Source organism: Bombina bombina, chromosome 1, assembly GCF_027579735.1.
Source record: "Bombina bombina isolate aBomBom1 chromosome 1, aBomBom1.pri, whole genome shotgun sequence".
Lineage (NCBI taxonomy): Eukaryota > Metazoa > Chordata > Amphibia > Anura > Bombinatoridae > Bombina > Bombina bombina.
Window position 1 is genome coordinate 753,808,359 of NC_069499.1, and position 12,989 is coordinate 753,821,347.

The 12,989-nt window shown below is 35.3% G+C and overlaps 1 protein-coding gene across 3 annotated transcripts in view; it reads right to left on the minus strand.

Moving 5' to 3' along the window:
- The window catches only part of ACSL4 (acyl-CoA synthetase long chain family member 4), a 247,492-nt gene extending 240,951 nt beyond the window's left edge, over positions 1-6,541 (minus strand). The window contains exon 1 of one of the 3 annotated variants that reach the window (XM_053699301.1): positions 6,436-6,541. The gene's annotated coding sequence lies outside the window, so the exon portion shown is untranslated. The remainder of the gene's footprint in view (positions 1-6,435) is intronic. The other 2 variants (XM_053699299.1, XM_053699300.1) reach the window with 2 other exon arrangements.
- Positions 6,542-12,989: the final 6,448 nt, after the last annotated feature.

The window sequence follows — 12,989 nt, forward strand, 5'->3', positions numbered from 1 at the left end:
ACTGGTCAACTTAGTAAACATCTGATTTTAGTCTAAAAGGATTGTAACAGAAACTCTTGCCAGATAACACAATGCTTGCTCTGATTATGAGATCTAGAAATCCATGCCCATTAAAATATGTTTAAAAACATACTTTTTACTTTAATGCTGCAAATTATGCTTATAGATTCTTTCATTACATAAGGGATGAGAGTCAGAGGGGGAGGAAGAGAGACAGAGAAAAAGAGACCATGGGGGAGAACAACACATAAGGAGAGAGATGGATAGATAGAGAGACACACACACACAAGGGGGGGGGGACCACTGCATTTTAAAGTAATAAAACAGCAGAGCTACAGAGAGTTCAAAAAATGAGTCTATAATTTAGTGTGAAGTACAGAGGCAAGCTACTAAGTTAGTGGGTGTAAAGTTTGAGTAAACAAAATACAAAAACGACCCTGCTGTAAAAGAGTAAACAAACACTAAACTACATTCATTAAATTATCATTTTCACTAACAGAATCCCTTTCAGTAAAATCTTACTTTAATAAGATGTTGCTGAAACACTGCTCTCTGTGCCTCTTTTCCTGCTCTGTAAGGATTCAGGACGTGACAGTGGCACATTCCACTGCACTTAGAGGGGAAGAACAGAACTCTCTTTTTCACTTTAGCAAAGCTAGCAGGTTCACAGGACAGCAACAAAATATATGAAAGTTGTTTTTTTCCGTTTTTGTTTTGTTTTATATGATTTAACATCCAGCCCCAACCCTATGTTCCACTTACTAATGCCTCTCGCTGGATTGGTTCAGCCCAAATAGGACTGCCTCAAATAAGCAGTTAATGGGCCATGCAATGATCTTAACCACTTGCATCCAGTAGGTGGCGCAGCATGTTGTGTAATGGTGGGCAGACCTGCTTGTGCCTCTTCATTGCACAACATATAGCTGTGAGGAAAAAAAATGCTGGGGGGAAAAAAATTACAATTTTTTTTTTTAAAGCCAATAAAAAAAAATATATATTTTTGCCCATATGAGAGGTGAAGCACTGCCTCACCTGCCTCTAGTGACTGCACATCACTGATAGATTATATATATATATATATATACACACACACACTCACAGGGTTGGGGGTTTTTTTTTTACACTTCTAGTAGGGAATTCAAATATTTCTGAGAATAAAATGTTTAAAATTGTTTTTCTTACCCATTTCTTTAAAATACTGTACCCTCGAGAAAGAAAACAAATCATTTTCCTAAATTCTAAGGTTAGATGATACAGAATCAACAATTCATAGTAACTATAACAGACCACTTCTAAAATTACACACATTATGAACGTAATGTCCCTTTAAACTTTAGACATTTTTAGGACACTTTTAAGTTCACTTCTATTATATGATTTACTTTGTTCTCTTGTTGAAAAACGTGTACAAAATATTCTCAGCACCAGTGCACTACACAGAGCTAGACGATTATTGGTGGCTATGTTTCTCTTGTCATTGGTTTTACAGATGTGTTCAGCAAACTTCCAGTAGTGCAGTGCACCTTTGGTGCCGAGTTCAACCATGTGCTTAAAGGGCCATTAAACCCCAAAATGTTCTTTCACGATTCAGATAGAGAATACAATTTAAAACAACATTCCAATTTACTTCTATTATCTAATTTGCTGCAATGTTTGTATATACTTTGTTAAAGAAATAGCAATGCACATTGGTGAGCCAATCACATGAGGCATCTATGTGCAGCCACCAATCAGAAGCTACTGAGCCTATCTATATATGCTTTTCAGGAAAGAATATCAAGAGAATGAAGCAAATTAGATAATAGAAGTAAATTAGAAAGTTTTTTTAAAATGGTATTCTCTGTCTGAATCATGAAAGAAAAAATGTGGGTTTAATGTCCCTTTAATCTCTCTGCATGAGGTAAACACAATAATAAAATTCTCTACTATAAGAGGATTTTCTTTTTGCATTTTTATGTCCTATTAATTACCCATGAAAAGTATAATTTTGTATAGTAAAAAAGAAAGACACAACAACATTACAATATCGCACGACTCTGAACACCACTGCCCCAGACAGAGTGGACCTTACAACATTCTTCAGTGTAGAGGCTTTTCAAAAAGTTGTTCTGACCATGCAAAAAAAGATGTTCTGACCATGCAAAACCATTTTTACCAACAAAATAAATGTTTATTTTGTATTTAGATCTTTAGAAATGCAGTGTGTAACTGTTATAACACAAAATGAATGTATGAAAAAGAAAGTAATTTCCCATTCATTGCATATAGTCCATTTAAACCAAGGCTTAATACGGAGAGCCATATATATTAGAATATTTTTATGGCTCTTAACCTTACTTCATGCAGGGGTTGACAAAATCTGTTTAAAATTTAGGAGCCATAAATAATATGTAGGAGCATCTTGATACGCACGCCTAGCTTTTTAAAGTGGAAAAAAATATTAATTTGATTAGATGGAAATCAGTAAATAATCTAAAAATAGAGGAGTAATACGTCAAGGAAGGTTTTATACAAGCAGGAAGTATTAGTCAAACTGCATCTATTGTGCAACCACTGTGATAAAATGATTTTAGATCTATCCATGATTCTGCAGCCCCACTCTTCTAGGCACATAACCACATCAGACCAGAACACACACTTTTTTTTGCAACTGAACCCCTTAATTGTCAGACACTCATTCAGCAGTTAGCCATTTAACTACCATAGATACACATGGTTAATCATTTGCAACTGTGTGTTAACTCCTTGATTGCCAGAAATGCAGCTCTAATCGTCCCTCTTGACCACTACAGACACACAAGTGTTAAATCACAATTACAGTGTGCACATGGGAATTACAATTCCTATTATGTCCCAGGCAATTCATAGAGACATGTGAATTTGTCATATGAATCAAATCCCCCGTTTAAAAAGGGACACTGAACCAAAATGTTTTCTTTTGTGATTCAGATAGAGCATGCAATTTTAAAACAACTTTCTAATGTACTCCTACTATCAATTTTTCTTTGTTCTCTTGCTTTCTTTATTTGAAAAAGAAGGCATCTAAGCTATTTTTTGTTCAGAACCATGGAAAGCACTTGTTTATTGGTAGGTGAATTTACCCACCAATCAGCAAGAACAACACAGTGTGTTCACCAAAAATGGGCCGGCATCTAAACTTACATTCTTGCATTTCAAATAAAGATACCAAGAGAATGAAAATAATTTGATAATAGGAGTAAATTAGAAAGTGCTTAAAATTGTATGCTCTATCTGAATCACAATAGAAAAAAAATTGGGTTCAGTGTGAGCAAGCACTAATACTGGTAGGCAAATGGGGACAATGCCAGCGCAGCCAAATCCAAGGTCTAGGAACAAATTTGAAGTAACCATGGCTGTGTGGTATTATGAAGTATCTGGACAGGGGAAGATTATTACTTACAATATTATAACATTTTCTGTTATTTGTAAATGTTACTTAAGTTGGCCAAAACACATATTAATTGCATACTTGTAAACAAACACTGAAAACTTTTAAAATTAGCCAATTGTAGATTAATATTGGCTTTAATTGGAGCCAGGTTGTAGGTAAAATCAGCTGGGTGGTATCCCTATTAAAAGGGACATTAAACCCAAAAAATTTCTTTCATGATCCTGATAGAGTATACAATTTTAAACAACTTTCCAATGTACTTCTATTATTTAATTTGCTTTCTTCTCTTGTTATCCTTTGCACATGTAATGTAAATAGCTTTATTTTTAAGATACAAAAAGTACAATATCCCTTTAAGTCATGCTATTTCACGTCACTAAACCAGAGTCAAAGTATTCCTCCCATGAAATTAAGACAACTCCTTCCTCATTAATATGTGCTCTTCCACCAATCAAGAGAGTATCTATTCTCTGATGCCCAAAATCCATTCATATGCTGCAAAACAATCTGTTGGATACAGCATCCTTTTTGCAATCCATCTGGGATAGGATATATTTACCTGACACAAGCACCATCTGGAATATCAATGGCAGACTGATATGGTAACAGCTTCAGTATCATGTAACACATGAACGTTACAGCCCATCATTGGGCAGATGTGTTAATCTCCCATCTTACAACTGCATGACTCACCCAATTTTTCTGTCTTCATTCATGTCTTGTGTAATCAGCACTCACAAAAATATTGGTACCTTGAACTATTAACAAGGGCTAGCCTTTATCTCTAAATATCAAGCAATGTATACATTGAAATAAATCCTTATCGTCTCACACGTTGCTCCCATATCATCTTTTCTAACATGTATCAAAGTGCATCTAAATCAATAATTCATTGTGACTAATATTGTCTAGTACCCTTCAGTATCCATATAATATTTCTCAAAGCAATCACTAAAATGGAATGTATACCTTTATTAATGCCCATCACTACCAATACTTCAAATGTATCATTAATTACACAAACCTACCCCCATTTGATTGCTAAAGGTGGCTGTGATGTACTGCTGCTCAATAATGCATTGCAGCTAACTAGTAGTCAAGGGGTTAAAAGAAGTCTGCGTTTTCCCTTATCACTTACAGATTACTAGATTCACCAATAATTAAGACAACTCTCTAGTGAGAAAATATCTCCAGTTGCTGTGTAACTATACAGAGAGAGAAGGTTCCCTGCATTTTAGAGAGCTTCAAAACTCTAAAGGATAATGTAGGATGTGGATACATAGTTGTCACTGAGAAGTTAAATTCTTATTGAATATATACAACTAACCAAATTATTTTCCATACACGATTGTGGACAAACCCAAGATTAAAAGTCTTAAATGTATACTGCCTATTAACCGTTCTTTTTATAAAAAAAAAAATCCCATCCTGTTCTATTATTTATGCTTTATTACTCAAGACCCTATAAAATTCCCTTTGCATGACTTGTTCTTTCAGTAAAACATCCACCCACATCTATGATGTGGTGATTCACTCGCTCCTTAGTGGTCTCTCATACCATAGTTCTGCACATGTGTGTGGGGTTAAGCCCTTAATTTAAAGGGACATGGAACTCAAACATTTTCTTTCAAGATTTAGATAGAGCATGCAATTTTAACCAACTTTCCAATTTACTTCTATTATCAATTTTTCTTTGTTCTCTTATCTTCTGTTGAAAAGCAGAGACATATGCTTAGGAAACTGCTCATTTCTGGAACACTATATAGCAGCAGTTTTGCATTAAAGGTTATCCATTTGCAAGAGAACTAGCTGGTGCCACTACTTCCTGCCATGGTATCTCATTAACTAAGAATATCATGGGAACTAAGCAAATTTGATAATAGAAGTAAATTGGGGAAAAACTGTAAAGGGTATTCTCTGACTGAATCACAAAATATTTTTGGGGGTTTCATATCCCTTTAAAGCAATGTTATTTCACTGCAATGTGATTCAGTTATGTATGTATGGTAGCAGAGTGGTTAACACAACTTTTATAAAAGGAATTAATGTTAATATTTTAAAGGCACCCACAATTTTCACCCTTTCTTTCATTACCTTCACCTCTACACCACAATTTTATTTTTTGCAAAAAAGAGAAGGTAATCCATCCCTCAATGCCGGCTCTGCTTTTTTATAACTACATAGAATCCAAATATAACAGTCTAATAATTGATTAAAGGGACACTGAACCCAATTTTTTTTCTTTCATTATTCAGACAGAGCATGCAATTTTAAGCAACTTTCTAATTTAATCCAATTATCAATTTTTCTTCATTCTTTTGCTATCTTTATTTGAAAAGCAAGAATGTAAGTTTAGATGCTGGTCAATTTTTGGTTCACAACCTGAACCTGGGTTGTTCTTCCCGATTAGTTGATAAATGTCAGCCACCATTAAACAAGTGCTGTCCAGTGTACTTAACCAAAAAAATGGCTGGCTCCTTAGCTTAGATGCCTTCTTTTTAAAATAAAGATAGCAAGAGAACAAACAAAATTTGATAATAGTTGTAAATTAGACAGTTGCTTAAAATTGCATGCTCTATCTGAATCATGAAAGAAAAAAATAATTGAGTTTAGTATCACTTTAAGTACGTAGCTGCACAAAAGAAAGACAACATAGGCAACTATTTTGCCTAAAGAGAAAGCCAACGCTTAAGGTCACTTACATCCACATTTATATTAAAATTCACATTTGCTATCTCACTGTACACACCACAACTGTTGAATGCACCGTAACATAACACATCAGAGAATCACTTAAACCTGCACGCGAATTAATTAATCATACACTAATAGGTTTGCTGAGTTTGATTAACATAATTACGTAGTCCCCTGTGTATTAAACCACCCATAGATATTAGGCTGTTAGTGGTAAGGCGGTGAGCCTCAACATCGTCATATGCAACATGTTACGTGACGTCACGCAGCGCCTCTCCCTGCATCCCGTTACCAGGACACGCAACATCTGTCCCGGGAATAGCACTCACCTCGGTTACTCAGATAACGGGCAGAGAGGTAAGCAGTGGTACAGCGGAGTCTCAGTACGCAGCGCAACTGTGTATCAGTCAGTCGCTGCCGCCTCCTTGTCAGGTAAATGACCGATAGTAACCTCCATCTCCGGAAACCCGCCGAAGACGTCATCTGATTCGATAGAGCGCAGCCAATCAGAGAAGCCACGGTCTCTCCTGCCCTTTTCCTTTTTTGCATCTAGCGAAGATGTGCTAGTGCGCGTGCGCTCTTCCTTCTGCATGCGAGGAACGTGGTTAATTAGGAAGAAGTGTGCTTGCTGTTTAAGCCATTAAAACTGAATTGCATGTTTATGAAATGTTGGTCACACTTGTAGAGCTGAAGCTTTTCCATATTTAAAGAGCAAGATCAAGGCTTATTTAATAAAAACATGACAGATGTATGACAAAAATACACATTAAACAATATGCAGTGTAGTTAATAACAGCTTTAATATTGTTGGCAAAATTGTATATTAAGTGCTGCTACATTTTAGATTCCAGACATCCCAAGTCTCCCTGAAGTTCAGGGAGTCTCCCTGATTGTAATAGCGGCTCCCTGATGCCAGCAAACGGAGTGCAATCTCCCTGAAACTCCAAGTACTATGATCCAATGTGGCCCAAATCCAGAACAGTGTTTCTTTAAGGAATGCCTTTAGTTACTGGGACGTTATAGATCCCTCAAAGCATCAGTAACCAAAAAGCTCCCACGTATTCTAACAAAATAAAACACAAACACTACCTTATTTACTGCATGTAATTAAACTTCTTATTCTAAAATATTTAAGCATTCAACAAGCGCACGGTCACTGGAAAATAGGTTTGTTGTATGTGGTTGTGCAGTAACGCTACTTTTTTTTATGTGACTTTAGTGGGAAGCTACTTTAATGATAAGTCTCTATCTTATTTAGGGTTTCAAGGTGTCCAATATATAACTGGGAGGGAGGGAGGCGCAGTAGCGGGAGAAGCCACCTCCCTGAAATTATTTTTTGCAGGTTGGGATGTCTGAGATTCCATTGTTAACATGAGCCCCCTACACTACTGAAATTATGCACTCTGTTGTCACAGGGGGGAAAACATTCTGGAATTGCAGAAATAAAATGAGACATGACATGCAATTTTAATCAACTTTCCAATTTACTTATATTATTTACTATGCATAATTCTCTGGGTATCCATTGTTGAAAGCACACAGTAAGGCAGCAGCAATGCACTACTGGGAGATAGCTTTTGATTGCTTTCTGCACACTTATGCCTCTGAGTCTAAACTAAAGGGATTAAATGCCCTATTGTCCCTGAGTTGTGAATAACCAAACAAAACCGCTTAAAGGGACAGTCAACACCAGAATTTTTGTTGTTTTAAAAGATAGATAATCCCTTAATTACTAATTCCCTAGTTTTGCATAACCAACACAGTTATAATTATAAACATTTTACCTCTGTAATTACCTTGTATCTAAGCCTCAGCAGACTGCCCCCTTATTTCAGTTCTTTTGACAGACTTGCATTTTAGCCAATCAGTGCTGTCTCCATGGTAAATTCATGTCCATGAGCTCAATGTTATCTGTAGGAAACACGTGAACTAATTCCCTCTAGTGGTGAAAAACTATGAAAATGCATTAAGATTAGAGGTCGGCCTTCAAGGTCTAAGAAATTAGCATATAAACCTCCTAGGTTTAGCTTTCAACTAAGAATACCAAGAGAACAAAGCAAAATTTATGATAAAAGTAAATTGGAAAGTTGTTTAAAATTACATGCCCTATTTGAAACATGAAAGTTTTTTTTGGACTTGACTGTCCCTTATTATTCAGCACTAAAAAACCTCTGGCATTAACTCTTTAACTTAGGTGGAGGCAATAGGGTCCTAAGTAACTAGCTCATGCAAAGATAGTCATAGGCCCAGGCCACTGACTTCAAGCAGAGCTATGGTTGCCACCTCTGCCATGTTTTCCTGGACACTTATGAGTTACACATGCTGCAGGGTGCGCAGAGGGGAACGTGAATTGCACCCTGGACAGCACACGAATAGTGACCCTGGACAGCACTATTCATGTTCCTCCCTGCACACCCTGCAGCATGTGTAACTCATAAGTGTCCAGGAAAACATGACCGAGGTGGCAACCCTAAGCAGAGGCAGAGCCCAGCTACTATGTAATTCACACACATGAGCCCTTCTGCCCGCCACATACCTAAATATCACTATAGTTTACTAGTGAGTGGTTAAAAGATACTAGCCCAGATGGAAAACCTTAATAGCCCCCTAAGTGTTAAAGACAGGAAAAAGTCAAAGTGAATTTCAAGCCATAGAAAGATAGATAGTTAGATATACAGTATATGGCCAAAAATATGTAAACACCTGACTATCACACCTATATGAGCTTGTTGGACGTTCCATTCCAAAACCATGGGCATTAAAGGACCATAATAGAAAATTACATGCTATTATTTGCAAAGAGGTTAAACACAACTAATAAGTACTGATCAGGAGCCACAGAGCATGACTCAGCTGTGTAATTGGTGCTGCTGATTGGAACTGCAGCGGCTTCTGCTTGGGACAGAAGTGCTCTGCGGGTTCTGAGCAGCAACCCCTTTGCAGGGATTAAACACACAGCAGTACAGCATCACTGGTCTTAAAATTACATGTTCTAATGAATTAAAGTATGCAGTTTTTCGACTATTATGACCCTTTGTGTAGCAATCCTAAATACAGATGATAATTCATGTATAGTGGCCTCAGCTTACTTTATTTGGGCTTTACAATTTTGTATTGAAAAAATGTCTTGTGCAACCATTAAACTGTTTGTAAATGTAATTCAGATTGAGTTGGCAGGTGATAAATAGTTGCTTTTTATAATGTATTAGATTGAATTTAAAATCCTCTCTTTCAGGAAAATAAAGTTGTTTATTAAACACATCCAAAACTTAGCACACAATTCCAGTAATAAACAGCTGCATATACAATGTAATACAGCTGTGACAAGAGTATGACATTTAGTAAATAGATTTTTACAAATGTGTCTTTTTTAATACATGAGGGAAACATGCTTTTATTTCCTGTAAAATTAGTGAGCTTTACAGGCTATTTTTGAAAATAAAAAGTATCAATAAAAATAAAAATAAAAGAGATAAACTTCCAGTGTACTTGGAAGAGTTTGCACGTTGATGACCACAGCTTCCCTGCAAACCCTCATAAGATTTCCTTTTTCCATAGGCCTTTCACTTCCAAATTGGAATAGCCAGCATGTAAATAGGTTATGGGGTGGCTGTAGCCATGGCTACAAACTTGAGTAGGCCCCAGCCTATAACTATCAAAATATAAGCATCTGAGAACTATTTTAGATGCTAAAGGTAATTCAGTAGCATTATCTCTATATCTTTACAAATATGAAGCATAGATTTTGATAGCAAATAAGAACCAGAAGGGCCATCAAGTCTGCCCAAATTACCATCTGAAGTGTGAGTTTTATTCATTTTTAGAATAGCCTTATACATATCCAAAGTGATTATGGAATCATTTTATATTATTTGTGCCTACCACCCCTGCTGGAAGCTTATGTCATGTATCAAATACCATTACTGTATGTAAAGAGGCGCTCTTACAAAATACTCAGGAATCTAATACTGTTTATATTATGACCCAATGTCTTGGTATTGTCCTTTTTGTAACAAAAAGTTTTTATTCTCAACTTTATAAAATACCTTAATAGGACACTCAAGGAAAAATTAAACTTCAGGATTCAGATAGAGCATGCAATTTTAAACAACTTTCCAATTTACTTCAATTAACAAAATGTGCACAGTCTTTTTATATTTATACTTTTTGAGTCACCAACTCCTACTGAGCATGTGCAAGAATTCACAGCATATACGTATATGCATTTGTGATTGGCTGATGGCTGTCACATGATACAGGGGGAGTGGAAATAGACATAACTTTGCAATTTATTTAACAAAAATCTACTGCTCATTTGAAGTTCAGACTAAGTGCTATTGCATTGTCTTCTTATCATGCATTTGTTGATTATGCAAATCTACAGTGTTGACTGGTCCCGTATCAAATTTAGAACTCAATAACTATATAAAAAAAGTTTACCTTCATATGTCATGAAAATTGTAACATTAGTTTTTGCTGCAGTTGTGTGTAAAATATGTCAAACTACGGCTATAACAAACTGTATGTTCTGAAAGGGGAAGTAAAACATATTACAATGTTGAACATACTGCCCACTCTGCTGCAGACAGAAAATTGTTGGTTGGTTAAAGGGACACTGAACCCAAATGTTTTCTTTCGTGATTCAGATAGCGCATGATATTTTAAGCAACTTTCTAATTTACTCCTATTGTCAAATTTTCTTCATTCTCTTGGTATCTTTATTTGAAATGCAAGAATGTAAGTTTAGATGCCGGCCCATTTTTGGTGAACAACCTGGGTTGTTCTTGCTGATTGGTGGATAAATTCATCCACCAATAAAAAAAAAAAGTGCTGTCCAGAGTTCTAAACTAATAAAAAAAGCTTAGATGCCTTCTTTTTTCAAATAAAGCTAGCAAGAGAACAAAGAAAAAATGATAATAGGAGTAAATTGAAAAGTTGCTTAAAATTGCATGCTCTATCTGAATCACGAAATATTTTTTTTGGGTTCAATGTCCCTTTAACTATACTTTATAATGCTTGTTGCCTTATCTGGAAAGCTTTAAAAAAGTGAGAAATGCTGGTACTCTAAATGCAAGTGTGCCAATGTTTTCATCTGCATGAAATAAAATGCAAATAGAAGTACTAAATCAGAAAGCTACAGCTTAATGGATTTTAGATCTTAATCACTTTTCACTTAAAGAATTAGAAGAAGGTATTGCTAAACCTTTACAGCTTAAGGCCTTATTGCATGTAAATCTTTGTAAACTTCCTTCACCTTTTAGAAGCATATATAGTATTAAGAACATTATTTTAGCTTAGCAAAGGCTTTATGAGACACTTTAATACATTTCTCTATCTCTAACTATTGGACCATCATGGGTTACCCAGATTTCACAGAAGATTTATATTCAGTACTATTTATTAGATGGAGAACTAGTGGATGATCCCAAATTATTAAAATAATAGATATTCTAAAAATAACATATTTCGAGTGACTGAGAAAGGAAAATAATTTAGAGAATAGATATTTCTTTGCTTATCTTCAATTTACACACTATGTTATTGATTTTAGAAAAAAATGATGACAACGATTGTGATTGGAAGCCAGTAGAACACTAAAACTATATAAAATTGGAATTTGTTCTATATCACCATGGTATAAAGGAATAATGAAATTAGATGGACAGGAAAATATTGATTTGATGGTTTGTAAATGGCAGATAGAAGAGGACATTTAAGGTTGCCAGCTCAGCCATGTTTTCCTGGTCAGTTATGAGTTATACATGTTGCAGGGTGCACAGAAGGGAACATGCATTGCACCCCAGGACAGTACACAAATAGTGATCCTGGACAGCACTATTCATGTTCCTCCCTGCAGCATGTGTAACTCATAAGTGTAGAGGAAATCTTGACCAAGATGGCAACCCTAAGGACATGAGAGTTGATTCACCCACCATTAAAGCAAGTATTACAATTTAGGCCAGAAAAGACCACATAATCTTTTGTCTGGAGAGAATCTTTTATGTAAAATACTACATAAAACATACTTGACCCCAAATATTGTATCAAAATAAAATTGAAATACATCTGATTCCTTCCAAAAATGTAGCTTTTCAAATGTAGATTTCTATCATTATCTCTGGAACTTTCCAAAGATTAAAACTGTTTGATTTAAAATTAACTATTGTCTATCCAAAAAAACCTGATGTGACTTAAATCTTAATTTATTTCATGTGATCTTTCATGTTTTGATTAACACTCTGAGTCAGGAATCTTACATTTAAAGGGACATGAAACCCAATTTTTTTTCTTTCAGGATTCAGATAGAACATTCAATTTTAAACAAATTTTCAATGTACTTATATTATCAAATGCACTATTGAGAACTAGATGAACACATCCAGTCAGACAATCCCAAGGTACAAATGTGCGCAGGCACCAATTACCAGCTACCACCCACTAGTGTAGCATATGTACATATTCTTTTTCAACAATGGATACCAAGAGAACAAATTACATTTAAAAATTGAAGTGAATTTAAAAGTATCTTAAAATAACATGCTCTATCTGAATCACGATAGTTTAATTTTGACTTTCCTGTACCTTTAAAAAATAGAAAGCAAAGTCTGCCCTAAAAAAATCAAAGAATTTACAAATAAATTAAAGGGACAGTAAAGTCAAAATTAAATTTTGGTGATTTAGACACAACATGACATTTAAACAACTTTACAATTTACTTCTATTATCAATTTTGTTTCATTCTCTTGGTATGGTTTGTTGAAGAGTAATACTAGGTGGGCTCAGGAGCATTCACATCTTTAGCCATCTGGCAACAATGTCTGCAGCAATGGTGTATATACATGAAAACACTGCTGCCATAGAGTGCTAAAGACATGTGCATACT